The sequence below is a fragment of the Akebia trifoliata genome, chromosome 15 (genome assembly GCF_017979445.1).
Source record: "Akebia trifoliata isolate Shusen 1 chromosome 15, ASM1797944v1, whole genome shotgun sequence".
NCBI classification, from domain to species: Eukaryota; Viridiplantae; Streptophyta; class Magnoliopsida; order Ranunculales; family Lardizabalaceae; genus Akebia; species Akebia trifoliata.
In genome coordinates this window covers 1,453,915-1,481,856 of record NC_141389.1, presented here as the reverse complement: position 1 = coordinate 1,481,856, position 27,942 = coordinate 1,453,915, and the positions used below count along the sequence as shown (strand labels likewise).

At 36.7% G+C, this 27,942-nt stretch overlaps 1 protein-coding gene and 1 pseudogene across 2 annotated transcripts in view; one reads left to right on the top strand and one right to left on the bottom strand.

Moving 5' to 3' along the window:
• LOC147383814 (furostanol glycoside 26-O-beta-glucosidase-like) overlaps positions 1-27,942 on the bottom strand; it is a 75,105-nt gene that overhangs the window by 20,203 nt on the left and 26,960 nt on the right. The window lies entirely within an intron of this gene.
• LOC147383816 (uncharacterized) lies at positions 9,318-16,609 on the top strand (annotated as a pseudogene). Its single transcript, XR_015172859.1, has 8 exons — positions 9,318-9,446; positions 11,753-11,836; positions 12,794-12,850; positions 12,957-13,256; positions 13,966-14,211; positions 14,893-15,264; positions 15,540-15,742; positions 16,253-16,609. The product of XR_015172859.1 is annotated as an uncharacterized LOC147383816 (transcript).

Sequence of the window (27,942 nt, the reverse complement as noted above, 5' to 3'; positions counted from 1 at the left end):
ATTAGAGAAAGCTAGCTTAACAGCAATCAGAATGTGGCATCCTTCGGGAGAGAACAAGACTGCCCCTATTCCATACCTGTTCTGATTCACCGCTCCATCAAAGTATAACCACCATACTCTATCTCGCGATTCTTCTTCAAGGTTCAGGATATTTTCATCTGGAAATTGATCGGAAGGTCTTGTTCCTTCTACCACTGGATGATCTGCCAAGTTTTCTGCTATCGCTCTTCCCTTAATAGACTTCTGCGTAACATGCGTAATGTCGAATTATGATAACAACAACAACCAACATGCAGTTCTACCTGTCAATGCCGGCTTCTCGAAAAGATATTTTAAGGGATCCATCCGAGATAACAAAATGACTGAATGAGAGATCATGTAGTGTTGAAGCCTTTGAGTATCCCATACTAGTGCCAGGCAAGTCTTTTCGAGGGCTGAATACTTTCGTTCATACTCTAACATCTTCTTGCTGATATAGTAGATGACCCTCTCTTTGTGATTGTCTTTGTCGTATTATGCCAGCATGCATCCCATAACTTCTTCCGTGACTGACAAGTAAATGAGAAGAGGTTCACCTGGGGTAGGTGGAACCAAAATGGGTGGATTTGAGAGATACTCCTTAGTTTGGTTAAAAGATTTTTGGCATTGCTCATTCCATACTGTCGGCTCGTTTTTCTTGAGAAGTTTGAATATAAGTTCGCACACATTGGTGAGCTGAGCGATGAATTTGCTGATATATTGAATTTTGCCTAAGAACCTCTAAATCTGTTTCTCAGTCTTAGGAGGTGTCATTTCTTGTATAGTTTTGATTTTTCCAGGGTCTACTTCGATCCGCCTTTGACTGACTACGAATCCAAGTAATTTTTTAAAGGTCACTCCGAATACACATTTTTGAGGGTTACGGCGTAATTGGTATTTTTGGATCATTGTAAGAAACTTCTCTAGTGCAGTAACGTGTCCCAATCGTTCTTTGGATTTCACTATCATGTCATCCACATAGACCTCGACCTCCTTGTGTATCATGTCGTGCAATAAGGTCGTAGCTGCTCTCTGATAGGTAATCCCAACGTTCTTCAAACCAAAATGCATGACTTTGTAGCAACATGTTCCCTATTGTGTGATGAATGACGTCTTTTGCATGTCGCGAGGGTCCATTTTTATCTGGTTGTACCCCGAAAACCCATCAATAAATGAAAGCATGGCGTGCCCTGCTGTATTATCAACCAATACATCTATGTGAGGCAATGAAAAGCTATCCTTTGGATTGGCTTTATTTAAATCTCTGAAGTCCACGCACATTCTCACTTTCCCATCTTTTTTGGGAACTAGAACTACATTAGCAATCCACTTTGGGTATTCTACCTCTTCCAAGAATCTGGCATTGATCTGTTTAGTGACCTCTTCCTTAATCTTCAAAGTCCATTCTGGTTTCATACGTCGGAGTTTTTATTTTATCGACCGAGCATCGGGATGCAATGGAATCCGATGTTGAACAATATCTGTACTTACTCCTGACATGTCCTCATAAGACCACGCGAATACGTCTTTGAACTTTCTGAGCAGATCTACTATCCCTTCGCGTTCCTCGGGAGATAAGGTGACTCCAATTTAAATCTCTTGAGGAATATCTTTAGTCCCGAGATTGACTAGTTCTGTTTCTTTCATTATAAGTTGAGCCCGACGTTCATCTTCTTGTTCAAGTAGTTTAATTAATTCGATAGAAGTTTCTTCATTAGTAGATTCGTCTTTCGAAGTCAGATTATCAGTTAAATCATTATTGCACTCGGGGTAATCAGAAACTTCTTCTATTTCATTAAGGATAGATGGGGTGACAGGACTTACTGCGGACTCGACAGGCTTAACAGGACTAGACTCGACATACAATAAATGACCCATTACATGATAATTGGAAAGAGACCGGACTGTAGGTTTGATTACAAACTATGGGTTATGAGTACCACTCTTGACTGACAAGACTGACACATTTCCTTCTTCGAGAAACATCTGAGCAATATTGAGTAAATCCACAGTTGTCTGCCAATCATCTGCTCTTTCGAGTTCTTTAGATGCTTCGTCTTCTTCCTTGTCAGGCCAACTCATTCCAAAGAAAATCTCAAATCCCGGCTGGCGGGTACCCGTGAGGTGATCGATGAAAGGTTCGGAAAAATCACAATAAGGAAAATCTTCCCCTGCTTTCACGAAGCGTCCATTAAGGGTTTTGTGATAAGGCTTCATATTGATCAGATCGGTGACGTGCCATTGTCTCCTCGCGTTTGCCTTATCGTTGTCTATGACCCAAACCCATGCCTGGGAAGAATCTCATGCTTTTGAACATGCTGGCAACACAACAACTGAACGTATTATCGATAGGTACCAGCTCTTTCGCATAATCGTCCCACTGAACAGCATGAATGTTTTCAAATTCAAACCCGTTGAGTTATATTTCTTTTTGTTCGGGTTGAATTTCAGGCAGCGATTTATCCTTGGTTTCTATTTCGTTCACAATCCCCATAATTTCGGCATCCCCATGAAGTGTGATCACTAAACCGTCCTTGATGAACTTAATCTTCGGATGCAAAGTAGAAGGTACGGCCTTGATCTGATGTAGCCATGGTCTTCCTAGTAATAGGTTGAATGATGACTGAATATCCAAGACTTAGAATTCCACAGGGAAGTCTGGTATACCCGTGGATATTTGTAGCTGCAAAGTCCCCAGTACATCCCTTTTCGTATTATCATAAGCTTTGATGCCTTGGCTAGTTGGTTTGAAGTCTTCTATCTTGAACCCGATGCAAGTCGCAGTCTTCAGAGAACATACATTTAATGCACTTCCATTATTTACCAAGACTAGAGGGACTCTCATTCCATTGCAGTCAATTGTAATGTGCAACAACTTTGTGTGGCTCGACCCTTCTTTCGAGAGATCTGAGTCTGAGAAGGATAGACTATTTTCAACATAGGTTGCCCCTACTATACTGGCTAGTTGATCCGAAGATGTGTCGAGGGAAACTTTGGCTGCACTTAATGCTTTGAGAACTGCTTTCCTATGAGCTGTGGAGGCCATGAGCAAACCCCAAACTGAAATGTTGGCGCCTGCCTTTTTTAGCTGTTTGATCACAACATCATCCTCTTCAATGATTTTTTGGATAGGGTCTACTTTTTCCTTCCTTGCCAAGGCCGCTGGATTGTCAACACTGAGTTTCTGTGGCTTGAAGACTCTTCCTCCTCGTGTCATGTGCTTGACTTCATCACAAGAGAGTGGAAATGGTACGTCTTCTTCGGTCAATAGGTAAAGATCTTCATCTGTTACAGAGAATGGATTTTTCGAGATCATTTGTGCCAAGAGATAGCTGGTAAATGATAGGCTATCGTAGCGAGGTAGGGATAAACAGTATGATTCATCTTTAGTTAGATCAAATGGCTTACGGCTTGTGGCATAGACCTCGTCATTGAAGGCTATTCCGACAAGGGGATAACTGGGTGGTTTGGTGTAGATTGGGTGGATGAGAGAGACTGGGTCGAATGGTAGTTGGGTGTTTGGGACCATATTCAATGTTGGCAGATGATGATATACAGGTAGTGGATTGGTGGTGACATTTGGCGATGTTGAGGTAGGTATGATGACTTTTTTTTATCATCGATGAGGTTTTAGATAGCATGGCGGAGAGAAATGCATCGGTCAGTATGATGACCAGGGCTTTGATGGAATTCGCAAAAGATGTTAGGGTTATGTGAAGTTGGTAGGGGTTTGGTAGAGGTCGAGGTTGGAGTGGGGTGAGGAGTCCTTTTTTCAATAGTTTTTGGAAGGCTACAGTGAGGGTCATCCCTAGATTTGTGAACTGTCGAGGGGGGGGGGGGGGGGGCTCTACCCAAATTTGCCTGATTATTGGTTTGAGCTGGGGGTTGAACTAGGGTAGTGGAAGTGTTGGCTATATAGGCATGGTTGATGTTGGGTTTGGAATTAGTAAAAGATTTTTTGACTTTGTTGTTAGAAGAGTTGAAAAGAATCCCAGAGGCAAAAGCATCCTCAAGTTGGCTTCCAGCTTGTAACAGGGATTCAAATGTGGGGAGATACTGGGTAACTAAATGCTGAACATACCCCTGTGAGAGGTTTTTCAAGATGATTGCCACTTGTTCCTTTTCTGATGGTCTATCCCACATCTGTGCAGCCTTAGCCCTCCAACGGCTAATAAAACCAGTAAATGTTTCCCCATTCTTCTGCTTAGTAGATTTCAAATCCCTTCGAGAAGTTTCGATTTCAGTGTTGTACTTGTACTGGTACCAGAACATCCTTGACATATTTTCCCATGTCCCTATTACAGTTGAATCTTAGGACATTAACCATCGTAGCGCTGATCCAGATAGAGTACGCTGGAACAATAGTGTCATCTGTTCGTCATTGAGGCCCATTGTGCACATGTTGGTGACATATACCTTGAGATGCATTTTTGCACAGCCTACTCCATTGAATTTTTCCATTTCGGGCATGACAAACTTCTTGGGCAGACGGATCTTAGGGATTTGATTCAGAACCTCTATTCCTACCGCGATTTCATCAATCCCTTTTATGTTCTTCACGACTGTTTCTAACTAAGTCATTCTGTTGGCTAACATTGGATTCTTATTAAAATGCTCCACATTTCCATCAAGCTCATAAACCTCATCCAGATTCTTAGCCTTGCTACCTTCGGGTCCCTTGCCCCTTTGATCTTCAGGGTGGTCTCTTGTTGACTCCGAGATTTGTTCCAACACTTCCACCTTACTCTTTATGTTGTTCATATCCATTGCAAAGACCGCTAGGATCTTACGAATTTCCGTGAGTTCAGATTCAGAAGTCATTTTTGATGGTTCACTTGGCGCTGATGTTCTTTCCAAACGACCTGATTCTCGACTCCAACCAGGTGGCGGACGTTTAAGTTTGGGTGCAATAGTATCTTGTAACCCCATCAAAGGTGAATTAAGAATTGATCCCTTTTGATAGCATTTGCTTTTATTATTATAATTAATGAGTTGTTGGTCGAACTTATGTCTGATGAGGTGATTTATTGTTAATTAGGGCCTTATAAAAAAGAGACTTCTCATTAAAAATCGTACCAATGAGACAAATGCGAACACAGAAGAAATGAGGAGACTCTCCTCTTAAAACAAAGATGACTCGATCTAGGACCCTACATGCTCTTCTACTTCTCTTTTCTGCTTTTTGAATGCTTGTTGATCTTCTGATTCAATAAATAACCGATGGTCCCAAGTGGTAGCTATGTGTTCTACCAAGTGCATAGTCAGCTTCTTAATAGGATGTCGATTCCTCGGTAGCATTGGGATCCATGAAGGGAACCCTATCTGTCTTCGTATCATCCTTGGGCAATAAAAAGATGTATTCAGCAGACCAGTGAGCATTACATGACCAAACCCTTTTGAAGCAAGCACGATGCCTTCATCCATTCTTGATCCCAATCTACCCAATTTACATCTTGTGTAGTCAAATTTGAGAGCCAGTCTTTCCAGTTTTCTATGGATGTAAAGTCCACCTATGTTTCCTTTCTTGCAAATTTTTCCCATTTACTTTCCTTGATTTGCGGGAACTCTACGATGCGAAGTCGGATACATAGTCACAAATAAAGCAGATGTGGACTTCCTCGAAATCCTACCCCTCCTGGTGCATTCTCATTTGATAATCCCTCAAAAGTCTCGACGAGTATTGTGGGGACTGGGTTAACCTTATTTTTAAGTTGTCCAGCAATATCTGTGAAGAAGCCCAACAACTGATGACCCATCCTAAATGAAATCAGAAAATATGTTGACAATACCCCCAGACATAAAGTAAAATCCCTGGCTTTCCTGTGAGGTTCCGAAGCAAAATCCCAGGATTTTCTTGTTCAGGAGTTTGGTGTACTTCTAGGAGTCTCCGCATGTTCAGTAAATTATGATCTGTGAATCTTCTTGCTTTTTTCGGCTTAACTCCTAATCTTTTCGAGAGTTCTTTTGTGAATTTGGATTTCGATGAAAGACGAATCATTGGACAGAATGTGCTTATCCCCATAATATAGCAATAATCTTCATGAGTTGGACAAAGTGTGACTGAACCAAAATAGAATACGTGGTAATTCGGGTCCTAGAAATTGGCCGCGACACATAAGAGATTCCAATTAACAGTCACTGACTTGAGAGGAAATACACTTTGAAGTCCATATGCACCAAAATTGTACTTTTCGACAGTGGTGAACGCATCTAAAGCTCTTTCCATTAATAATTGTACATCATCACGAGCCATCTAACCAAAACAAAAAAAACTAACTCTCATTAAGAACAAGCCACATCTATATTTTGGTACGATTTTTAATGTGATTCAAATATTTTAATTTAAAGAAAGGTCTGATCTATTGAATAGAATTGGTCAGAAAAAGAAGTTCAGTTACCACATTCGGACAAATTCTATCCAATGGATTCAAAAAAATAATTTATCACCTTATTGACATTTAATTGAACCAATTAACTCGATCGACTCGTATATGGATCCGAAAGATCAACTTACCAATTGGGTTAATGGGTTGGAAAATGATTGGCCAACACAACTTTTTCAATTACATTTATTGGGTTGGACCGATATTGCGGGTTCCATTTGAGCGGTGTGGATCGGTCCACACACTTATCTTTTAGTTAGATTAAAGAAAGACAACCCGGGAACACTTATGGTCGATTCGAGTCGTGGCTTAATAGGACCGCACCTAAGTTCTAGGCTTTCTATATAATTGAGGCTAGGTTAGAACAAAGCTTAGGTCACTTCAGCCAAAACACCGATATACTATTCCAGTTTTACCTGGTCAAGCAGTACGTGATGCTCCAGTTTGATATACCCGAAGGTACTATACTGAAGTTGTAGCGTTCATGGGCATCCCCCGTGTCCCGAAAGACCAGGTTAGCTTAGATCCGGCTACTGGGTTTATAAGGACATGACATGATGTAAATATGCGTATGCATGCTCGTGAGTGTGTGCAAAGGGACAAAGTGCACCCGGGGCATTTTTCATAAATATCCAACCATTTAAATTAAATATATCCAATCATCAAACCAATCAACAGAGATACATAATTAAATATATCTAATTACATGCCAATGAAAGAAAGGACCAAATCTAGCCTAATCTAAGAGTCTCATTGAGTCAACTAGGTTGACTCGAGGAAAGAGTCGATCTAAGGATAGTCTTGGATCGGGTCAAGTTTGACCCTAAATTCCCCAATGGAGTCGCCACTGAAATCGTCTCGACTGTCTTCTAAATAGTGGATTAGGGGTCCGATCTATATATCTCGGGGATTTTTAAAAGAATAGGGAGTCGCCACCTACTTAGGTCTGGGAACCAAAATTAACTCCAAATGGATATGGGTTGGTCCCTGGATCAGAGAGATGGGTAAGGGGTCAGGTTACGGATTTCGGAAGGTGTTAGGCACTGAACTCGCCTGATCAAGATGATCAGTCTCTAGTACGATCCAAAAATATCCTATGGTCAACATTCAAAGATTAAAAGTCAAACTAGGGTCCAATCATCATCAAATTGCATCGGATTTACTAAACAAATCCTACGGTTAAAATAATCACATGATTTAATGAGGCATACATGGCACCAAAAATTAATGGATCAATTCGATCATATTTTGAACAATACGAAATTGATTTTCAATGCCACATATATAAGATTAGTGCATTGGTTCATTGACGACATTTTATAAAAGAAATTCGATTTTTTGAATTGCCACGTGCATTAAAATCAACGAGTCGACTCACATATTTTTTATCAAAGAAATTCAATTTTTAAAATGCCATGTGTATTAAATCGGTGAGTTAACCCATGTACCTAATTTTAAAATAAAATCGATTCAATGTCCCCAAAATCAACAAGTCGACTCGTAATTTGTTAATCAAAAGAATCCTAATTTTTTGGAATCGCCACGTGTATTAAATCGGTGATTTAATCCACGTGCCTAATTTTTAAAAATTCGATTCAAATTCTCAATGTCCCTAAAATCAGCGAGTCGACTCGCAATATTTATATCATAAGAATCATAAATTTTTTTGGAATCGTCACGTGTATTAAATCAGTGATTTAACCCACGTGCCTAATTTTTAAATATTCGATTCAAATTCTCAATGTCCCCAAAATCAGCGAGTCAACTCACAATATTTATTGTGAAAATCGATTTTTTATTTTTATCTCGTGTACATCATTAATTTTTTGAGTAGATCAACATTAATGAGTTAATCCAATAACATCAAAAATCGATGAATCGACTCGATAGACATCAACAACCAATGAGCTGGTCCATCAATTTTATATTAGTGAGTTGGCTCAATCACTATATCAACAAAAAATGAGCGAATAGATCCACTAATATTTCGGAAACTAAAGATGTCATTAGTACCACGTATACCCCAAAAATCGATGAATTAATCCGAATGCATACAAAATCAAGAAACAATAAAAAATAAAATGAAGGAAAATAATAAAAATAGATAAACAAATAAATAAAAGTAAAATAAAATAAAATAAAATTAAAAGTTTTTACCTTTGCCGAATAATTTCGGATGCGTGGATTCCTTAAAAAAAAAGAACCAAATGAAGTATTGCGATGACTTGAGCGTGAACGTTGAGTTCAATAGAATCCGAAGGTAGCTATTGGAGGTGACAATGTCAATCTAAAACGAATGTCTCTTTTTTTAGAATAAAAAAAAAGTAAAAGAAAAGGTCTAAAATGTGATGAAGGGCAGTAATAGACACATTTTTATTTTCTTTTTGAATGGTTGCTTTTTTGATGGTTTTTAATGGAGAAGATGAGAGAGAAGGGGTTGTTAATGGAGGAGAAAATGGTTGCAATGTTGCTGAGATGTTGAAGGACCAAAGGGGCAGCAATGGGAACGTTAATGGAGGAGCAAAAATAGATTGATTTTAATGGTGCAACGAGGGAGAGTTGCAGGTTTTTTTTTTGTTTTTGTTTTTCTTCCTCTCTAAAAAAAACGTGGGATAGCAAAGATAGATTTGGAGTGAGGGAGATGAAGTGAAGATGAGGGAGATGAAGTGGAGATAGGCTATAGCAGATTTAAAAAAAAATGGAGAAGAAGAGCTGCAGATTTTTGTGAAAGAAAAACCCCTTTTTCTTTTTCTTCAATGGTAGCCAAGCTCAAAAACCGTCCCCCCTTTGTTCTCCTTCCCCTCTTTTATAGTTGTTTCTCTATGAAACGTGTGTGTGTGTGTGTGTGTGTGTGTGTGAGAGAGAGAGAGAGAGAGAGAGAGAGAGAGAGAGAGAGAGAGAGCTGTGTGGGCCATTATGGATAGATGGGAGAGAGGAGATGGAGCATGGTTGCTGTCCAACGTGGGGGCATGGCAGCAGTTGGAGAAGGGAGGTTATGGAGTGGAGAGTGATGGAGAGAGTTGGAGAAGGAGTGGGGAAGAAAGTGTTATAAAAATAGAATGGAACTTGAAAAAATTGCTCTGAGGTACGTAGTAATCTACATTGTCTTATAGACAACAGACGCCCCTACTCCAATTGAACACGAAGATGCAGATGGGTTACTGGTGAACTTGTCTTCAGGATACAACAGAGCCCAGTTCTAACACAACTGTATATTTCCTCAAAATTTGCACTATTTTGAGAAAATCTGTCACACAGAATTTCGGATACACGAATGCCTCTTTTGTAGAAAATTTTGAATTATTAATTTTAACAGAATTGATATCCATAAATAGATAATAATTACAAAAGTCACATCCATTCGTAAATGGTTTTTGAATCTCAATAGGTATGAAACCCATTGGAACTACTAGGCACCTATTCGGATCAAGGAGTCCGTTAAGCACCCTTAGGCCCTTTGGTGCCTATCCAAAATTGGACGGCCCTATTAAATATTTAATTTTTCTCTCTCTCTCTCTCTCTTTCTTTCTTTCTTATTTTATATTATATATATATATAATAAAATAAAAAAGAATTATTAAATTTCCATATAGCTTGAAGCCATTAGGAGCTCTCAAGGAGAGAGTCTTTAGAATGAAGAAAGAGTTGAGAATAGGTTCTTATTTATAGGTTTAAAAGTCCCTCCAAAAATATTTAGAAAGCAATGTGGGATTTACAAAAAATTTGAAAAAAGGAGCCAAAAAGAACTTTTACAAATTTTAATCCAAGTGAAAAGATATCAACCAATAAAACGTTCTTTTTAAAATTACTTAATTTTCTTTAACAAAAAAGTACACCAACCATAAAGTAACTTTTAAATATCATTTTAAAATAAACTAAATAAATTTTACTTGAATCAATTTTAAATAAATATTAATCAACATTTATTAACATTTATTTTAACAATCCCCCACTTGATTGAAAAAATAATTAATTAAAAGAGGCAAATTGTATAAAAATCATAAATTGTTCATTGGATGGGTGATTTAGATGTAATTTATTTGGATTCATTAAGTTGATTTGAATTGGAAATTTCGGTGTGAATCAAAATTTGACCTTTGCTCAATGATTGACGAATCGGATTTCGGGTCCTGATAAAATTGGATGTAGAATAATAGCTCTAGAAGAAAACGTTGGTTGTGATTTGAGGAGTTATCGTTTTGAAAGCTAAAGGAATACTTACAATTAATATCAGTATGCATATTCCTGGAATTTTTTTTACCACTTTTGAATATAGTGAGGGTTATAGGTGTTATTGAGTGTATATTTTCCTCCACTCTCAGGTGTGTCATACCCCAGTTAAGCCCCATGACCCACTTGTATCCATAGTTGTCCACCTCTCCAACAGGTAGTTTTTTTTTTGTAGTGGTTGGTTAACATGGTATCAGAGTGCTAGGTTTGTGTAGGCCGCAAGTTCGATTCTTTCCACCTTTATGAATAAGGGGGAGTGTTCAGTGTATATTTTCCTCCACTCTCAGGTGTGTCATACCTCGACGAAGTCTCGTGACCCTCTTATATTAGTAGTTCTCCCTCTCTCCAACAGATTGGTCTTTTGGAGTAGTTGGTTTGTTAACATGCATGCTAATAGATAGGGTCGTGCTTATAAATATGGTGTCTGTGGAAGCTTGCTCTCTCACAAAACGTATGACTCGTTCTTTCCACATAAGGCTCGCTTTGCTGTCCCTATACATTCACTGGTTAGCAATTTTGACTCTTCCGTTCACAGAATGAAAGCCTTTTTTACATTGATTTTTAATTCTTTGGATGTGAGGGTCAAACTTGCTAGCAGTCAGCCTCGTTAGCAGGAAGGGCGATCAGTCAGCTTTTAATGCCAAAATGGCAACAAGTTGCTCAGTAAAAAACTTCTTTAATCTGACAGCCAGTAAGCAGTTAATCATCCTACTTGAAAACCAAGTGGTTAGCTGTTTAAGAGTTCCTTGGTTTTGGTTCCCTGTTTGTAGTTCATTGGTCATCAACGAATTGTACGGTGCCTAAATAATAGTGCTATCCCTGCACCAAAGACGCCAAAATTCTGTCATCATTTATTTTCCTTTTTGAAGATTTATCTATCTCAATACCGATAAAAGAAACTTTATCTAAAATCTGACGGGGGGAGCCTTGGGGTGGGGGTGGGGGGGGGGGGGGGGGGATGCTTGCTGGCATAATTGCTTGTCGTTTCTCAAATTTCTCATCTTATGCCATTTTTTCCTCATAACGAGTAGAAGATGATATCAAACAAACAAGGACCAAATTAATATTTGTATTGACTGGGTCAAAGATCAGATATAACCAATTTACGATTTTTATTGCAGGTCCTGCATGCATGTTATACAAAAGTATCTCCATCTGTTGAAGTGGAAAACCCTCAGCTTGTTGCTTGATTTGGATTCTAAAGAGTAAGTCTCTTTATGCTTCCTGGCAATTAAAATGTCGTAATTCTGTAAAAGAACCAGAATATATATTTTTTTTTATTGTACCGGCGAACTGGTGATTGGTGAAAGTTACTCAATCTCCGTTGACCATATGCTATATCTTCGGTATTGAGGCCCCCCCGCCGCCACCCACCCACATACACACACAAAGAAAAAGAAAAATAAGAGCCATGTTCGGTTGAAGTATCCATTGAAGGACAATGTAACCGGTTGATTACTAGAAGGGTTTTTTGCCTCCTGCCATAGAGGAGATCTGAAGTCTTGGTCCACTCAATCACCTTGGACTTGAACTTGAACTGGTTGAGAGTGATGAATCCGCACCACATTTAAGGACCTTTGAACCGAAAACCCCAGGTTCAATCATTCGACAGCTAAAAAAGAAGAAGAAAGGGAGATTGATCAACCTATTAGTCTTGGCTTATAGTCTTCAGGCTGGCTTGCTTTCATTAAGTAAGGTTGTTCAATCAACTTACTTCACTATTAATTAAGTGCTATGGAAATCTATAATAAGTCATAATGTAATGGCGGCGGTCCTTCCCTTCAAAAGGATTCATCCCTTAACAATGTGAGTCCATAAGGCCAGGTTTAATCACAGTGTCAAAGTCATTCTGCTCTGTTCAGCTATACCTAACACACTACACCATCCTTTGAGCTCCAGAAGGTGTAAATTTGCACCACAATAGCTGCTAAAATTGAGTGGCATGTTTATTCCACCTTATAAGCATTGGATTAGTGACCATCTAAGTAAGGCGACGCTGTGGACATTCTAGAAGTTCATAGCAATTCACCTACCCTACTAGATTAATTTCTATATCCTACCGGGTTTTCATTTTCCATATGGTTGTTAACAGGTTCAATTCTTTCCTACATTTGGTGCATCATTAACTATACATCTAACAGTGACTTATGTTGGAGTTTCAGATTTGAAAGGCCAGAGTTTCCGCTTATTTTCTCTGGGGCATCCCCTGTGGTGGGAGGGTACGTATTCATAACTTGTTAAACCTTTCCTTTTTTATTTTTTCTTTTATTCTCTTTTCCAAAAAATAAAATTATTCACTCTTCATGACTGATTTCACTTTCACAGGTTTCCCTATGCTCAATGCTATGGTGGCCATCAATTTGGCATGTGGGCCGGTCAGTTGGGTGATGGTCGTGCTATAACCCTTGGAGAGCTTCTGAATTCTCGGGGTGAACGGTGGGAACTTCAGCTTAAAGGTGCTGGTAAGACACCGTACAGCCGGTTTGCCGATGGGCTTGCTGTTCTGCGTAGTAGCATTCGAGAATTCCTTTGCAGTGAAGCAATGCATAGCTTGGGAATCCCAACAACCCGGGCACTTTGTCTTGTTACAACTGGAAAATTTGTCACCCGAGACATGTTCTATGAGTACGTCTTGCAAAATCTGGGATATCAAAAACCCATTTTGCTGATTGCTTCCCTTCTAAGTCTTACCTTCTGCCATCTTTTTTAATGGAATTTTTTTAGTTTTATACTACAAATATTAAGAACAAGTCAAAACTCCTGTAGACTTTCCTGGGATGACTTGATATTCTGATTGGGGGGAAATAATTGAGGTGCCAAGGAAGCAGCCATTGCATGATTGCTTCTATATTGTAAACAAGGTATTTATAATATCAACTAGAATGTGGCATGAACAAACACGCATGTATCAGGAGGGCTTATTTGTAATTTAATATATTAAATAAGGATTTTTGAATATTACATAATAAAAAGGATATTTTTTTAATTTTGAAGACTAATCAATGTGAATAAAGGTCGTGGGAGTGCAATTTTCTTGGTTTTTAAGTATATTGAATAAAGGATTTTTGAATATTATATAGTAAAAATGATATTTTTGTTAATTTTGAAAACTAATCAACGTGATTAAGAGGTCGTGGGAGTGTAATTTTCTTGGTTTTTGACCAAAATGACCATAATTATATTAAGTTTAAATGTAAAAGTGGGGGCATTTGTGAGATCCAAAATTTGGTTGTGGACCACTTTTATTTTGATTTCTCTCATTATAATAGTAAAGATTTGGATAGATCACGCCTTTTTTTTATTTATTTATAACTTTGATGTATTTCTTGTGCAGTGGCAATCCAAAAAGAACCTGGTGCAATTGTTTGCAGAGTTGCTCAGTCCTTTCTGCGGTTTGGTTCATTTCAAATACATGCCACTAGAGGCAAAGAAGACTTGGACATAGTTCGTGCTTTGGCTGACTACACCATCCGGCATCACTTCCCTCATATTGAAAATATAAGTAAGAGTGAGAGCTTATCTTTCAAGACAAATGAGGAGAGTGCTTCAGTTGTGGATTTGACTTCTAACAAGTATGCAGGTGATTTTCTTCTCTCTCTACACGCACACGCACAAACGCTAGCCAGCTAGAGTTTGCCTGTGCCTACGGCATGGGCACATGGGCATCCTCTTTGGGGTTATTGGGGTAAAAGAGGAAATATAATAAATTTAGAGGGGTATCATTGAAGGGGAAGGGGGGGGGGGGTTAGCAGAGTGGGAATCCACTGTTGTTTTTTATTTTATATATATATATATGGTTCAAGGGCCATACGAGAAAACATATGTAAAAACAATGTAACATTAATAAATTTTCAAAATATGGGTTAGAGATTTCGGATTGAGTTGATTTTTTGTGAGGATGATCACTATGATGGGAAGATCATCCGAAAAAAAAAAATCAGTCCAATCTGAAACTTATAACCCCATTAAAAGTGATTTAGAATGTGGACCGTCGATTTTTTGCCAATTTTTGTTACTAATTTGTAAATCACTTTTGATGGATTTAGAAGTTTCTGATTAAGCTGATTTTTTGTGAGGATGATCTTCTCATCATAGTGACCATCCTTGCAAAAAATCAGCTCAATCCAAAACCTCTAACCCATATTTTGAAAAAACCATTGTTTTTTCATATGTTTTTACATATGGCCCTTGAACCGCCCCCTATATATATATACTTTGGCATGTTAACATTTGTATATTGTTCAACTTTGGATGCAATCAGCTTGGACAGTTGAGGTTGCTGAACGTACTGCTTCTTTGTTTGCAAGCTGGCAAGGGGTTGGTTTCACTCATGGTGTACTTAACACCGACAACATGAGTGTACTCGGTCTCACCATTGATTATGGCCCTTTTGGGTTTTTAGATGCCTTTGATCCAAGTTATACTCCTAATACCACGGACCTTCCGGGAAGAAGGTATTGTTTTGGAAACCAGCCAGACATTGGTTTATGGAACATTGCACAGTTTGGCTCAACTCTATCATCTGCCAACTTAATCAATCGTGAGGAGGCAAATTATGCCATGGAAAGGTACCCTTTTTTTTAGTTCTTGGAATGGTTAGACTGTCTTCCTGATTGAAACAAGAAGGTGACATGTGCAAACACACATGTATCAAAATGGCTTTTCAGTAATCAAAACATTGATTACATTGTAAAAAATGACTTTTTTTGTAATTTTGCAAACTAACAACGTGATTCTTAGGGTGGTGCTTCTTGAATTTTGTCCAAAATGACCTTTGATTATATTAAGTTTAAATGTCAAGGAGAGGGCATTTTTGGAATTCAAATTTTGGTGTCGAACCTCTTCTACTCTGTCTTCTCTCATTATACTAGTAAAGAAGTACCAGAAATTTGATTGCTAATGGACGAGTACAAGTCTATAATGACCTTCTCAACAACATGTCCGTTGATAAAGTTGACTACACGAATTTCTTTCGGTTACTCTCTAATATTAAAACAGACCCTAGTATTTCAGAAGCCGAGCTGCTTGTTCCTCTTAAGGCTGTTTTATTAGATATGGGCAAGGAGCGGAAGGAGGCGTGGACCAAATGGGTGCAAACCTACATACACGAGGTATAATTTATCCCATTGTCTGGCTATTTGATTCAATTTTCATTATTTTCTTTCTTTCAAATGTTCTTTTTGTAAATAAAACTTGAGAGCTGCTATTAGCACCCCAACTTTTACTTATTAACCCAATTTCTTAAATTTTTTGTCACACCCTAATTAAAGATTAAAACACACACTTCAAACATTACAGAGGTTTGGTTCTAATAATAATCTCAACATCACAAAACATAATAACATTCATTCAAACAATTTCAGTAGTTTACAATTATGATTAGGCTCATGTAAAATCTTGAACCCAAAAAATAAAATTGGCACCTCAAACCATTTACTTATGTTCTTTATTTTTAATTGGTGTGTAATAAGTGTAAGCTGGGGTGCCAATAGCCAGCTCTCACGGTTATAAAGATTAACAATCATTTGACTTTTGATTGATTTCGTCTTTAAGTATATACTATTTTCTTTGCATATCCGATATTTTTTTTCCCTCTCACAATCTCCTTTCTACTCCCAAAGCTGGCTGCGAGTGGCGTTCCAGATGAGCAGAGGAAGATTCAGATGGATTCCATAAACCCTAAATTTATTCTCCGGAACTATCTATGCCAGAGTGCCATAGATGCGGCTGAACAAGGTGACTACACGGAGGTTCGTAAGGTTCTGAAAGTTATGGAGCGGCCATATGATGAACAACCGGGAATGGAGAAATACGCACGCCTTCCTCCTGCATGGGCTTATCGGCCAGGTGTGTGCATGCTGTCTTGCTCTTCTTGAAGAGATTGTTTGGTTAGTTCCCAAATTCCAAAAGAATATGTAACTGTGGTTGTACATATAGTTAGATCAATCTCTGCTTCTACAATAAAATATAGTTTTTTATATGCTGTTGTTTCTGGAGTTTTGCTCTTCTTTTGTGGATTGCTTCTCATGTATGTACTTTGCCGAAACAATGGCACAATGTTTTTACATGCCATTGAAAAATATAGAGATGGGTTATGCACTTCGCTTACTAAGTAAGATTTGAAATCTTTCTATGGGTCAATTGGCAATCCCACACTACAGCCCTCTATATTTCATGGAAAAAGTCATAATTCACAATTTTCGTTTTCAAAAAAATATTTGTTTTTGGGCTTGATATAGGGTTTTGAAAACCAACAGCTACTGAACTCCCATCAAACTCCCAAATTTAAAATCAAAGTTTCAAGTAGAAAATTAGCCCTTTTAAGTCTAGTTCATAGAATTTTGTCCTCTACATCCCTATCATATCAGATCATGTTTTTAGATCCCACAAGGTGATCTCAATGACCAAAATCTTACCTAGTAAGGCTAGCTTTACTCTTATGACTATATAAATCCAGTTCATAGGTCAGACCAGTTGTCTAGCTTCAGAAATTCTGGTGGTGATGAGGAAGTTTGTCTTTGGTTTAAGGATTGAACGATGGCTCAAGCCCAAAAAAATTGTTTTTTAATATAAGTTTTCCATGAAATCTAGAGGGCTGTAGTGTTAGATTGCCATTGTAGTAATAATCCATTAGAGCTCAAGGAACCTTAGGAGCTATTTGTTTACAAAATACAAAAATGAATTTTTTCAGTGATTAGCAAGTAATTAAGCACGAAATCATTGAATTTTCTGTCATATATAATTTTCAACTTCTTCAAGTCGCTTAACACTAACTACTGCATGTGCTTAACACATTCATTTTAAAAAGAGTCGTGATAGCCTGACTCCCCCACGTCGTTTACTCAAAATACTCACGTGACGTGGCATATGTTATAGAATCATAGATTTTCTTTCATTGAGATGGACAACTGCACAGATTTATCAATAGTTTCAGACAGCTTTAGCCTGATTGCCTTCTCTCTCTATTAATAGTCCAAACCCATATTGAGCCTTGGTTTTGACGTCTAGTCTGTCCATGGACAAGACCGAGTTGTTTGAAATCGGCTTGGGGATGAAGTAAACCATTTAACTCGGGTTAAAGAGGTCAGAGGAAAAAGAAAAAAGTGAAGTTAGAGAGTGTATTATTAAAAATTTGAAATTAAAAGGATACAAGATGAAAAATAATAAAAATGAGTTAAAGGGGTTAAAGAGGAAAGTTAGTAAAATTAGAAGAGGTGAAAAGGAAAGACTTAGAGTTGAATGGGACACTTATCTCCTACAAAATTATAATAAAATAAGTCCTATAATTGTGTTTTATTATGTAAATTAGAGTTTGCCACCTGTGCCTACGACACGGGCATCCTCTTTAGGCTTAAGAGGGTAAAAACATGAAAAAATAAAATTGGGGGGTATTATTAAATTTTTATAAAGTTAATTTTTATAAAGTTAATGAGTAAAAGATGAAAAATAATAAAGTGGTTAAAGAAGAAATATAGTAAAGTTAAATGGGAGAAAAGTAATAAAGTGAATCCACAAAAATCGTAGTTCAATGGGACGTTTGTCCCCCGACAACATTGTAGCTGAGAAGAGTTCATCCCTCACACAAAACTATAGAATTGGTGGACCCTACAATTGTGTTTTATTATATATATATATATTAGAGTCCACCCTTACCTATTGCATAAACATCATCTTTGGGGGTTAAGGGGGTAAAAGAAGAAAAATAATAAAATTGGAGGAATATTATTAAAAAAACTTTGGGATTGGAGGAATAGTAAAACTAAAGGGGTATTATTGGAAAAGTGAAAGGGGTGAGGAGAAGGTGAGTAAAGACAATAGAATTGAAAGGGTAAGAGGAAAATAAAAAAAATATGATCATTGTATGTCGATGGGATATTTATCCCCCACAAATGGGTTCTTACTGTTGTGTTTTATTATATAGAATAAAGTTCACTCATACCTATGACACGAGCATCCTTTTTGGGGGTTTAAGGAGTAAAAGAGAAAAAAAAAATTGGAGTGGTATTATTAAAAAAATCTTTGGGGGTGAAGAGGAAAAAGAGGAAAGATAGAAAAATTAGAAAGGGAATTGGTAAGTGAGGAAGAGAGTAAAGACAATAAAGTCGAAGGGAAAAGAGGAAAACAATAATGTTTATACCCCCCACCCCCCACACACAAGTAGGTGCCACCATTGTGTATATATATAACACTATGTGAAAAAGCCCATATTTGACGGTCTTAGCCCGTCAGATTTCTCATCATCCTGTCAAATATTTTTTTGTAGATTTTTTTTTTGACAGTCCTGGACTATCAAATTATTGGAGAATGAGCTTAAAAAGAAATAAAAAAATAAAAATAAAAAATCCATAGAGTATGACCGTCGAATTTGGAGGTTTAACAAACAATAGCACGGTTCTCTAATTCACCAATCATAATAAACGAAATAATAATAAAAAAAATCAAAAAAATAAAAAACAAAAGAAAAATTATAAAATAAACTCTAAATTAAACTATACAACTCAAAATTCATATTATATATTGAAATTCCATTACTAAATAAGTTCTAATGGAAGCAATTGGGAATTAACAAATGAAATTGAGTCACATAATTGCTTAGAAATAAAACACAATCAGAAGCAAATAGTCGTGATGTCTTTCATCTCTTCTGGTTCTCTCCGCTCTATCGTGTCCTCTTATTTTTCTCAAGGTTTGGATTTCTCCTACATTGCCGCTGTTTTCTAGATCAGATACTTCTTATTGGTTCGATTTTGAGATGGTTGAAGACTTCACCGCCTTGTCAGAAGTTTCTTATGTGATGTATGCTCAAAATTTCAAGTTTAAAGATCATGTCACGTAGAATCAATCACCATATATAAACCACTAATACCATCAAAAAGCCAAAGAGAGTCCCATATTCTCCCATGCCTCATGAACACAAAATATGATTACCAAGATATCACTCCATACCTTCAATATCAAACAGAAGTGTGATGCTTTTCTGATTCCAATGTCGGAGCTACAAAATAATAAGCAGAAGAAGAAATCAATGATCATACAGAAGATGAAATACAAACAAAGCATGCTGTGTAGTTAATTAAAAAGAATAATACTAAACTCAAACACACTCAACTGATGTGGAATGTGCTCAGAACCATAGATTTTTTTCCTTGTGCACAAGTTCTTTTGTGTTGGAGCCGATGATCTCATTAGCATGCTTCAAACTTACGTAGCAATATCTTGCTATAATATCCTGAATTCACACATTATTCCTTCCACATCAGAAGAAACCCCAAAATGATCTTCTTTAAATTGCTTGGAATAATAAATGGGATTCAATTGTCAATATAACTCCGAATTTTGCAGAAACAATAATGGAGAAAGGGATTAACATGGTTTTTGGGTCCCATAGGATTCGAAAATCTGATAAGATCTTCCCACAGATACCATATTTCTAGATTTTCTTTCTGAGTAAAGTTACTAAACTAATTAATGAATACAATTAAATCTCTTTAAGCATGTCCGTGACTTTATGGCATTCTTAGGTCACTAATTAAATCAATGAGAGATATTGATGCAAGACTCACCCGAGCAACAATGCCTAGTTTCTCCAAATTTTCTATTGCGTGATCCACATCAATGAGAGATATCGATGCAAGACACACCGACTGTCAAGATCCTACATACCACATTACCATAAGATGCTAAAAGTTAGTAGGTAATTTTCTATGGAAACAAGGAATTTGGAGATGGAAAAATTAAAATAAAAATAAAACAAACGTGGGGAAGTGTATCATACTTCTTTTGTATTTTACTCAGTTCCATCAAAGTATAAAACGAAATTATCACCTCCTTGACAAAGTATGCTTCTTTTGTAGACCCTAACATGAAATTATTCAATGAAACTAATTTCATATTCCTTCCTCAGAGGACCATAAATTGAAGGAATACTCCATAAGATCCTATTTAATGCAGAAAAAACCAAATTCTGACTTCATCAAACACTCAAAGAAGGAGCAAAACGACTAGAGGGAGCATCTTAAACTCTCAAACATTAAAAAAAAAAAAAAAAAAAAAAAAAAGTGAGCCCATTCAGTGAAGGGAACACTTTCCCAACAGCCTACAAAATACAACAACATAAGTCACGTCCTTCAACAAAATACAGCCATTGTGCACTACTACAATTAATAACAACTCATAAGCAATTAACATATCAAGAGAGCACAACATTAGATACTTAAGAACATAAACTCCCTTGTATTTTGATCCTAGTTAGAAGGCATTCTACCATTTGCATGAATCCCAATGAGGATTAATCCAGATCTAGAATTTTTTTACCACTAATAGACCAATGAGATCTCTATAAAGAAAAGACACTAAAATCAAAAGTTTCAATGCTTGTTGATAGCTCACAGGAAATGATAAAAAAAATAATGGGGTATTTTAGAAATACCCCATGAAATTGGTGATATTAGGGAATATTAGATTTACCCCCCTTGACCGTAAGTCAAAAATTGACTTAATGTTCACCATGAAAAATAACAAGGTATTTCAGTCACTCTTGGGTGCGCATCTTTGTCATACTAACTATCAGATGCACTAGTCCAAATTGTAAAATGACTTTCACCCAAATGTTCATCACGAAAATTCCATGTCGTGTAAGATGTATTGATACTGTCACAGATTAGGTGTTCTGAAATTACGTCTAGTTTTTTCTTCTCAAAAGACGTGTTACGACATTTGATAAAAGGATAATAATAGTAACCATCGGCTCCCAAACTCAAATTATTTTATTTCAAATGCATGAGGAAAGAATATACACCTTTGAGGTATTCATTTGATAACCTAGGTTTCGTTATCCACTATTTACTTGGAATCATCGGCATTGAAGACATCTACAAGTTGAATGAGTAGGACGACATAGCTTAATTGAACTTTTAACAAATTGAAAACAAAATGTATCTTGACATAATATCTTAGAGTGACAAACTATCTAATTTTGTAATAGAATAAGATTTGAATAATAATGTTGGTGATAGGAATCTAACCACAACCAATCCAAAAATGGCAAAAAACATCTTGCAAATATAGTCTATGAAGAGAATCAACAACACAAATAATTATAAATAACAAATTTACTTTTGTCCAACATTACTCAAATCCAACAGTTAGAAACCAATGACCAGACTATAAAAGGGATGGACCAAAAATGCATTGGGTTGTTGAGCTACAAATAATTTTCCCCATGGCATTCTTTGGGTGATCAGGGGTCACAGTGACAAAAGAATTGGTTTGATAATCTCAAAGAGTGATCAAACAAGCACAATTGACACTAGCTAGAAAATGTGAAACCAAGGAAAACGAGCGTTGTTTTAATAACTTGTGAATTCATTTGGTGCAAAGATGCGGAGGAAAGTTTTCAAGAGATCAAACTGAAATTAATTTCAGCACCTATCCTTACATTGCCCGACTTCAACTTACCATTTGAGGTTCATTTTGATGCCTCAAAAGTAGGCATTGGAGCAGTACTAAGTCAAAACATCAAAGCTGTGGCATATTTCAACGAGAAGTTAAGGGATTCCAAATTGAAGCATAGCACCTATGAAGTGGAGTTTTACACATACAAGACTTGAAACACTAGTGGTATTACCTCATCCATGGTGGGTTCGTTCTAGAGACTGTCCATGATGCCTTGAGACACATAAATAACCAAGACAAACTCTCCTCTCAGCAAGTCAAGTGGGCTGCATATTTACAAGAATCTACTTTTGTGCTCAAACACAAATCTGGTTCCCAAAATCATGTAGTAGATGCCCTTACTTGAAGGGTGACCCTACTTAGTACTTACTACCATGCGCGTGAAGGTACCTGGCTTTCATTCTTTTCATGATTTCTTGATTGTTGATTCATATTTTTCGTCAACAGTGGGAGATGTCAAAATAGGTCAAAATTTAGAATTTTTTATATGTGCAATGGGTTTCTGTTCAAAGGGAATCAATTGTGTATACCGGAATGCAACTTATTAAAGATTTACATGGGAAAGGGAATTTTGGTAAGGACAAGACGTTCCAACTAATTTCTAATTCCTATATTTGGTCGAGCATGAGAAATACAACACATGATTTGCAAAGGACTCATGGGAAGGCTGAAGTCATGATTGAACAAATACAACACATGTATTCAACCACTAAAAAGAATCTACTTGAATCTAGTGCAAAGAATCAAAGCATGGATGATGATGATGATCCTATTGGATCACTGTTTTAACAATTGGTCGGGTTTGGAACCCTTTAGGTCTACAAATCCTTTTGTGTCCGACTAGTTTTTTGGACCATTTCAAAGACTTGACATAAGGGCCTGACTCCGGCTTGGCGTGAGATGGATAAAACAGATGATGGGAAAAGAGATGAGCCAGGCTTTCTAAGCTTGCGAATGGACTTAATTTCTACCCACACAAATATGGTCTATTGATAAACCACAATTTGAGTGCAACAATTTATTTCATCAGTCAATATAAACCAAGCCTTGGTGCTGAATCTAATCAATTACACACTTAAATATTATTTAGACAAAAGAATACAAATAAGTTGAACGAATGTCGTAATCAAGCCCTGTTTTGAATACTAATATAGCATGGTAAATGGAATCAAATCCTCATAACAGAATTACAAAAAATTCTATTACAATGAGAATGTACAACTCAAGTCATGACATATTGTTACCTAAATACGCATTTTTTTAAACTTGTAATTTTGGTCTCTAAAATTCGTTGGCCATGGCTTGACAAATTTTTCTGCCAAATTTCTCATTTTTCACTGAATGCAGGGAATGGGAAGCACAAGGAGCTGTGCTTGCTATTTGACCATGGTTGTTGTTCAGCTAGCTTTTAGTGGCTCAAACATTCTCATCAAGATCTTTCTCGACAAGGGACTCAACGTATTTATCTTTGTAGTCTACCGCCACCTAATTGGCATGTGTGTGTTAGGCCCCTTGGCTCATGTGCTCGAGAGGTAATAAGCCTTTACTATGAATTTTTCATGCTTGTCCCATTCATAGTTTTAAAACTCATTGAGTTGAGTTGATTAAAAACTTGCCCAATCTGACTCGACTCAATTGGATTACGAGGTAACTCGGCCCCCAAAACCTTTGTAACCACCTCTCCAAGTCATTAGACAATTCTTCAAGTCAATTCATGATGATCATCTGGAAAATGACTTGAGTTGCACTAGAAACTTGGCCGAGTTATACGGTTATATAATTTTCTTCTATTGAATAAAAATTAATAGTGTAAATTCTCTTTATTTGATCATTATGTTCACCACATGTACCTCCTTTCTTGGTATGACTAATTGTCCAAGAAAAGATACAAATATTTCATAGATTGAATGGTCAAGATCAACTTTTTATGAGGTAATTCCCTCTCCACATCATCACCCAATTCCTTTCGATTGACGTTCCCCATTCATCCTCGTTTCATGCATCACATGAAAGTTTTAGGGATTGTTTAGTTTCCTACAAATATTTCGCACACTTGTTCCCCTTCTTGGAAACTATGATTCAAAGCTTGAGAGAAATCATAAAACTCGGGTTCTTTTTCAAGATAAAATCAATTATTTCACACAAGCTATACCCAATCAAATGTGATAGTTATAAGAATCTATATAAATGAAAAAAAGAAGAAAAAGAAAAAAAAGAAAAAAAAGAAAAAGAAATAATGATAACATGACCAATCACACTAACCTGTAAATTGAGGGGCAACAGTGCCAATAGTCAACTTTGAAAACTTGAGAGATGATAAAATGATGGGTCTATATTGTTCAAGTACTGGCTCAACAGAAGCTCTTATAAGCTCTGATGCTGCCTAAACCATCAAAAACAAATGTGAAAACTACTTCTAACTATCACTAAACCATTTAATCATTCAACACAAAATCACTAATACAAGGAGAAAAATTTACCTCATTAACATGAGGCCAAATCTTTGTAAGATGAAGGGTAAGAAAATTTAACTGAAATTGAAAAATAAAAAAAATCAATAATCAAATAAATAAACATATTTGAACAATCTGAAACAAAATTACAAGTTTACAACTATAACTCAACTTTTGCCTCTGACAAAATCCTCATAAGGTCACTTCGAGTTATCAGAGACAGGTAGCAATGAGATACAGAGAGAACGAGGATCAGATCTAGATCGAGATCGATCGATAAAATAGAGTGGTAGATGAGATCTATTGAGGGAGATAGATCGAAAGAGAGATCGATCGATCGAGAGACTATGTGAGAGAGAGATGAAGAGGTCGATCGATCAAGAGAGCGACTGTGAGAAAGAGATGGAGAGGTCGATCGATCGATCGAGAGAGATAAAGAGCGAGGTTGATCGAGAGAGAGACTATGAGAGAGAGAGACGTGGAGATGTCGATCGATCGATGACTGTGAGAGAGAGAGACAGAGAGAAAGAGAGCAATGAGAGAGAGACACAGAGAAAGAGAGAGAGATGAGATCGAGAGAGAGACATTGAGAGTGAGAGTGAGATCGAGCGAGAGATTGGAAATGTGGTCCGAAGGTCGTGGAATTTGGGTATTCAAATTTGATGGGCCAGGCCCAACAATTTTTTTAGTTAAAATTTGGGATTTTCACGTAGTGTACGGAGCATTTAAGGGACATAAATAAAAACAATTATTTTTCAAAATATGGTTTAGAAGTTTTAGAATGAGCTGATTTTTTGTGAAGATGATCTCTATGATAAGAAGATCACCCTCACAAAAAATGAGCACAATTTGAAACTTCCAACCCCATCAAAAGTGATTTAGAATGTGGATTGTCACTTTTTACCAATAATTTCTAAACCACTTTTGATGGATTTAGAAGTTTCAGATTGGGCTGATTTTTGTGAGAATGATCTTCTCAACATAGAGATCATCCTCATGAAAAAAAAAAAAACTCAATCAGAAACTTCTAACCCTTATTTGGAAAAATGATTGTTTCTTACATATATCTCTTGAACGCCCTGATCGGTTGTAAAGCTTGCAATAGAGATGTAGAGATTAAGATGTGAATTAAGACTTTGGGCAAGTCGAATTCGTTCCATAGGGACAATGAAGATTCAAAGATTCATTCGGTTAGAAGTCCAAAACAGAATTGGAAAACAGATTTTTCTTAAAAACAAAACAGATTTGTTGCATAAATGAAATGGAAATTAACTTGCAATTTGAAATAAAAACAGAAAGTAGAGATTGAAGATATAAGAAAGGAGGTTTAGAGAAATCAAATCAGCTTTTGCAAACTATCCATAATGTAGATCAATTCCAAGAATAACTCAATCCATGTAGCAAGTCATTGCTCATGGATCGGAAGGTGGAACGGTTTAATTATTAAAGGTAACCAAGAGACATTCATGAAAATTCAGATTTAATTGAGATTGCCTAGCTTATATTCAGATTCTTCACAAAGCATAGCCGTTCTTGAGCTTATCTAAGTAATGACTATCAAAGTTTGAATAAAAAATATAAGTAGATTATCTAATCAAAGTAGAATTTCTAGAATAGTAAACATGTAAGCAAAATAAGGAATTAAAACTACATTAGAGGGATAAACTTGCTTCGGCATCATTGATCTCTCTAAAGAGGATCTAGCCGATCATCGCAAGGATCATATTGCAACAATACTAAAAAGCAAAGAGAAGATGGGAGAAGAAGATGAAGATGCAACTTGATTCCTTCTTGAATGGATCTCTCAAAAGAGTTACAATAGAGCCAATGGCTTACTCTTGATGTTCTCACTACTCTCAAGATCTCACCAAAAGGAAAAATTACAGAAAATTAAAAGAAGAAAAAAATCAAAACTTATGGAACAAGAGAAGAAGAGAAGAGCCCCCAATTTATAACATTTGTATTCGGGTAATCGGGTCAACTTTTTGGATGATTTGCTTCGAACTACCCAATCAGTTACAACCACCGAAGCTTCTAGAAGTTTCTGTAAAAATCTCGAAGATAAATTCCTCGAGATGACCGCGGTGCGGTCATGCCTAGCCGCGGCGCGGTGACGTGGTGCCCAAATCGACCGAGATTTTTCTGGAAACTTCCCTTCGACTCGTGTATTGTAACCGTAATTGTTTCGCGATTTGTTGGCTTCCACGTGCGCTACAATTAACACTAATATATCATTAGCTTTATTAATTTGGATAAATAAAATAATTTTGCAATTATTTAAAGGAACTAACATTTATGCAATGGTAATCTTAATGCAATTACGGTCCCAAAATCGAATAATTGGGACCTTATCACACCCCAAACCTCAATTTTGCTAGTCCCGAGCAAAACTTAAATGTAAACAACTCCTCTTTCGTGAGGTTCCCGACTGCATTTAGCTTATGCAGTAAGCCTTTAAACCCCTAGGTTACCCCTAGTGGACGAGTTTGACTCGTGAGGGTTTGCAGTGAATATACCCACAAAATTCTAACATTTTAAAAGATAACAACTTCAAAATTATTGTATATAATGCCATCACACCAATTTCCAAAAATCCAGTCAAAGGTCTATTTGAGTAGAAATTCTTTTTATTCCTCATTTTCAGAAATATCTTGAGTGTGTGCACAAATTTTTCTGATTGTAACATAAATTTTTCGGAACAAGGTTTCCCTTCTTAACTACTAAAATGTATGGGTCTGCCTAAATTCTAACTCGAAACTGAGCCTCCTGTCTGGGATTGTGAGAAGTATGGATGTTCACTTTAATACCTCTAAGGGGCTTTATCTGTGATATTCCAGTGTACTCACGTTTTTACCATTGACGGCTTTCACCCTACTGAACTATTTTGGTCCCATTGGACTCTTTTTACAATTTGCACTTTTTCAGTTCTAACCTTCACATCTTTCTGCTTTTCTTTTCAACATTTTTCACGCTTTATCATTTTTCTGATATTCTTTTTTTCCAAAAGTAGGTAGCCCTTTTCAAGGTACCCAGTCTAATCCTATGGTTGCTGTCTTCAAAAATATCAACTACAGTTCTGTTTTTCTTCTATTCAGCCAACCAAAGGACAAGGAGGTCAAAGTTCATTATTTTTCAAGCTTTCCCTCTCATTCTAGACAGTGAAGAAGACAACTCTTAATCCAAAATAACTTTTTCACTACAATCAGAAGTGACGTGAATTTTGTTTTTCAAAATATCTTGTTTTTGAGGAATAAGAATTTATAAACAAATTGGACATGAGCCTAGTTTTAAAAATTTGTATGATGACAGTACATATAAACATTTTGATGAAGGTATTTTTGAAAAATGTACCGAAAACAATGTAAAATTAATTTTTTTTAATTGAAATGTGCTATCCACACCCC